General features: G+C 34.0%; 1 pseudogene; it reads right to left on the bottom strand.

Moving 5' to 3' along the window:
• Positions 1-2384: 2384 nt before the first annotated feature.
• On the bottom strand, positions 2385-3009 carry LOC143542230 (germin-like protein subfamily 3 member 2 pseudogene; annotated as a pseudogene).
• Between the last annotated feature and the right edge of the window lie 2536 nt (positions 3010-5545).

Here is a 5545-nt window from a genome sequence, read left to right as displayed (position 1 = left end):
TGTAATATGAATCTAGGTTTGGGTAACAATTTCCAGCCATGTTTTTAAAAAAAGGTTTGGAAGATGGGGTGATTTTGGGTTTTGGGTGTGGTATGTGATATTGGTATGTGATATTGGTTTTGGGTGGTATGTGATATTGGTTTTATAGAGAAAAAATTTTTTTTTTTTTAATAAACAAAGAGCCCAACGGCTCTATTTACGCATTCCCAGGCCACTTCACGCGTTATCCCAGCCGCTACCCCTCTTGCGCCCGCCTGGAAATCCGCGCTCGCGCCCCCTCTCGCGCCCCTCTCGCGCCTCGGTGGTGTGGTGCTCGCGCCCCGGGGCGCGAGGGAATGGCCTCACGCGCCCTTTCTCGCGCTCCACACCCCTCATCCTAAAGGAAACGTGCAAACGGTCAAATGACTTGTTCAAAAATAAAACTAAATTGCAGAATTCTAGGCCCACTTGTGCATGCTCTGACTTCATCAAATCTTGATCAATTAGCCACGTGATATGGGAAGGCTTGGAGCATTTTCATCATCTCCCCTTGCTCCAAACTCCTCAACTCCCAAAAGATGCCGGAAATGGAAAAACTTTTCATGTGCTAGTGTCTTAGTAAGAACATCTGCAACTTGCATATTTGTACCACAATATTCTAAGGAAATTTCATCATCTCCCCTTGCTCCAAACTCCTCAACTCCCAATTAATGAAGTCTCACGTTTAATGTAATTAGTAATTACTCAAGTCAAAGGTTTTCCACTACATACATTAAATTAAACACATATAATACTATTCAATTATGGTTCTCAAATCAATCTATATCACTGTTTGCACGTTGCCCACTTCCAAATATTCGATTTTGTGACCGATTGAAAGCGGTTGATGGGGTGTATCATCTTCATTCGTATCCGTATCTATATCAGACCTGCAGGTCGGTCATTACTCATTGTTATTCTTTGGCTACCTTAATCATATGTCGTTTGCCCTAAGTGAGGTAACCTTTCTATTGGGTCTTCCGATTTTGTGATTGTTATTCGTTTCGTTGATTTACGATTTATGGTTTTAGATTTAATTGCTTATTTGTTTTTCAGGCAGGACTGGCAATTTATACACGAGACACGAATACATGATACGTACCTGCACTACTTTATTAGGTAACAGGTAAGACTTTAACAGGTTTTGTGTACTAATTAACAGGTAGACACGAATTTACCTGTTAATTTTCGTGTCTAAACAGGTAAATTTTACCTGTTAAATGCATGCTAAGTGTCTGGTTAAATTTTTATAATTATATATATGTATATTAGGTCACATATAAGTAACCTGACACAATACATATATGTAGCTTGTGGATACTACATATATGTATATACATAATGGGTTTACAACTTGTGAACATGATCTTCATCCAGGTGCTACACTAAAAAAAATAATTAAATTAAGATGAAATCACAAAGACGCAATTATACTTCAATGAATTGAGAATTAGAATTGTTCTTCGAAACAATTAAAACTCCCATCAAAATCATAGCTATACTTTATAATAAGAATAATGAATATGTTATATAGCACGATGGTTAAATCATCCAAAATATAATTGAATTCTATACTAGATTATATTCTAGAAACAATCGATGACAAAACTTCAAGGAAATAAAATTCATTTTTGTAATGTTTTTGATAAAATATAGGACCATGTATCCATTAAAGGGTTGAATCAAAATTACTAGGTGAATCAAGATGCTTACTTTGGTCAATTGCCATTTTTAATCATAAATAACTAAGTGGATCTTGGTGTTCCCATACACCATGTTCGAGACGAAAATACCAGGCCATTAAGGTTTCTTCAATCATTCGCCTACATAGTTCTGCATTCATAGGCTTTAATTAATCGTATCGTTAGGTTTGTCAAACAATTAGGTTTTTAACTAGTGGAGAGAGACGGAGAGATTCCAAAATTATAGGATGATAAATTACGTATAAGCCCTTTATTAATAAAAATGAAAACAAAAAACAAATTTTATGATTGGTTACTACTAGTTTTCATAGTTTTTAAATTAAGGAATAGCGACTAATTGGCTATTTCGTTTCACATAATTTTCAGTTGGTTTAAAATTAAAAATTCAAATAGTGGATAAGATTTATTCAGCGTACTCTTGCAATACATAGAATTACTGGGTTTTTGAGTTAGTGCTTAAAAAAAAATTCAACAACAATAACTCATAGAATCACTAGAATTTTTTTTTTCAAAGAAGATTCATATCTACAAAGTAGAAAAAGATCAAACAAGTGTTTTTGTAAAAAAAGTGTTATTGATTAAAAAAAATACAAGAATAAATTTTCATTCTATAAGAAAACAATATAAAGAATATATAAGATACATTATCACATTATCTCATACCTAATCTTCATTTTCACTTCCAAATCTCTTCTTCAACTTTGAAACATCTTTAGTTTTCAATCCAAAAGCCTTCTCCAACAACTTATCCTTGATACCAGACCCGAACAACGCCACAGGAAGCTTCACCGAGCCTGGATTATGGCTATCAAAGCTCCCAATAACGGTTGCTGGTGAATCCTCAACGTTCATTTAAAAATGCAACACTCCACGCGGGAAAACCATAACTTCACCCTTTTCAATTACTTTTGCGAATACTTTATTTTGTGTGTCAACAAAACCCGAATAGACCTTCCCTTCAAGCACATACACCACTTCAGTGGCTTAGCGACATTCCCAGCGTTAAGCGCTGGGAATGCAGTGGCGGATACTGGGACGCCAGAGAATTTGTTAGTGAATTTTCCGGGGTGTTTAATGCCAGAAAACACGAAATCGTCGGCTGTGAGTGATGAAGAGTTTTTGCATTGGTGGGTGTGGGGAGAGGGTAGACAGTAGTCTTGAATTGGATCAGGGTCGGAGGCGAAAACCGGTGAAAGGTGGTGGATCATGATGGTGAAGTGGAAGATGAACATAACTAATAATAAATGTCATTTTGGGAAACATGGTTATAGCTATGGGGTATGGTGGGGAATGGGTATGAAGATTGAAAATCTATAGGTAATTTAATGGGTTTTGAGTAACGAGTATGATTGCTAGTGAGGTTCAATCATGCACCATTACAACTTTATTTCAAAAGTTTTTATGAAATATAATGTAACATAACCACTTGATGTATGGTTGTATATTCACATAGCTGACTTGCACAATTATAGATGGCGGGTGAGATTCGATACAAATGCAATTAATATATTGAACGTACAAAGAATTAGAGTAATTCTACAGTTTGGGTTTTTGGACTAAAGCAATTATGCTAAAAAATGAACTGATAATAATTAATTAATTACTTTAGTGTAACATAAATACTCTGGTTATTTATACATTTTTCACATTTAAAGTTATATGTATTTTATCCTAACACAATAAATGATTAGACAATTTTTTAAATTTAAAATTGACTCTGCATCTAACTTGTCTCGAGGAAAAATACGTTTCGTAAAGCTACACTTGAAGAAATCAAATTTATGTGGTTTTGATAAAGACTTATCAAAATTGGGTATGCATAAAACGCGGTCTTAAGAAAATGTACATTTTGTTCACCGATACTTGGAGAGGTCAAATACACGTTATCTTACATATAATTTCAAACATTCTCAATGAATTCTTGTGATTTAAGTATATGATAATTTTAGTTATGTAATACGTGTGTGTAATTGTGTATATTGCTGTACATATTGTCATATTGAAAGTAATGATTGGAGACAAATGATGAGTGGTTGTTATGGCTTTTTAAGTGTGGAAGATGGTGTACAAGTGAAAGATTCATAGGAGACTTGTATTAGAAGTGAAGTTATAAGATAATGTTGCCCCCGTGTATCATGACTGTTCTTTTGTCTCCTTAAGATTTCACAAATATTTTGTTTGAAAATTTCAAAATTAAGAAAAAGATTTGCTATGTTACAAAGTTGGTTCATGTCTCTGCAATGATTTTGATTTGTTACTTTCAACTTTGTACGAATCTATAGATTACATATATTGTTTAGAAGATGACTATATTAGTTGCGATCTTGATTCGTTTATCAAATTTGATCATTAATCTTTCAAGTACCAAGTGTCTTCGATAGGGCTGAGCATGGTTCGGTTCGGCTATTAGGCGAAACCCAAACCGAAACCGAAGTAATAATCGGTTATTTGAATATGCAAACCGTTCGTTTTTCGGTTAATGTTGGTTTCGGTCTGGTTATTTTTGTTTTTTTTTTCAATTATGTGTTGACATTGAAAAAAAAAAGTTAAAAAATGAAAATACATATTTTAAGCTTGTATAAGAACGTGTTAGAGTACCACAGTCCACATATATATTGGATTCAAAAAAAAAAAAAAATAGGCACGTTTACGTGGGAACTATACGAATACAAAGTTGCTAAATCAAGTTTAAAAATTAATAAGCATTAAAAATTTAGTCCCGATCTTCATTCATCATCTTATTTATTTATCTTAAAAGTTTAGTCCATTCCTCATCATCTTGATAATCTTTATCATCATCAATCGGTTCAGTTCGGTTTTTTTTCGGTTTTTTAAAAATGGATAACCAAATCGAAACCGAAATTTTGGTTTTTCAAAAAAAAATTAACCGTCGGTTAATGCTTCGGTTCGGTTTTTTCGGTGCGGTTTTTTCAGTTAATTCGGTTTCGATTCGGTTAATTTGGTTTTCTGCTCACCCCTAGTCTACGGTAAAACTGGAAAGCTTTATGTTTTCTTTTCGATCTATCTTGTATTCTCTCTTGCGAGTGTTCGGTGGAGCTAGCAAACGTAATACTAGTTTAGCATCTTTAACTAGAAGTCATATTCTTGACCAGTTAATTCATATGCACCCTAGATTCCACTGCTCCGTCTTAACGAGTGCTCCATATCGGATGCATATGCTTTTGATCTCACTCTTTCATCTTAAATAAAGGGTCAACATAATTTTTTAGAAGAGAATACTTAATTCGTTATGTCAATTGGCTTGTAATGAAGACGTGTAATTAGATTTTATGTTTTAACTTCAATCACCGTACGTTATGTTAGGATGAAACATGATACGTTATACTAGTTATGTATGAGTAATGAATTGGCATTCATGTTGTGTAACAGGTGTGGCTAGGGAGACTACTAAACGTAATTTTGATCTTTTGGAACCGCGTTAGGCTATTAACCATTAAGAGCATGTTTGGGATTGAGTTTAAAAAATGATTATTGGCTTATTGGTGTTTTCAAAACGCCAATAAATTAAAATATGTTTGGCAATCACAAAAATCTTTCTTATTTTAGTTTTTTGAAAGGGTTAAAAAGCAGTTTTCCAAAAACCTCAATTCCTGGCTTTTCAAAATGGATTTTCGAAAAAGCCAATAAACATTTTTCAAACTCAATCCCAAACATGCTCTAAGTATCCTCTTCTATTTGAAACACGAACGGGTGAACATTGCTGGAGTCTAGCACCGCATTCTCGGGTTTAAAATACAAGGAAAAGAAATGATAAGGTTGGATAGGGGAAGAAAGGAAAAGAAGCATTCTCGAGTTAAAATAAA

This window comes from Bidens hawaiensis, unplaced genomic scaffold (assembly GCF_021521415.1).
Source record: "Bidens hawaiensis isolate Kalapana, Puna unplaced genomic scaffold, B.hawaiensis_p1.1 tig00012813_1, whole genome shotgun sequence".
NCBI classification, from domain to species: Eukaryota; Viridiplantae; Streptophyta; class Magnoliopsida; order Asterales; family Asteraceae; genus Bidens; species Bidens hawaiensis.
Note: the sequence above shows the minus strand (reverse complement) of the source record. Positions and strands in the feature narration are given on the sequence as shown.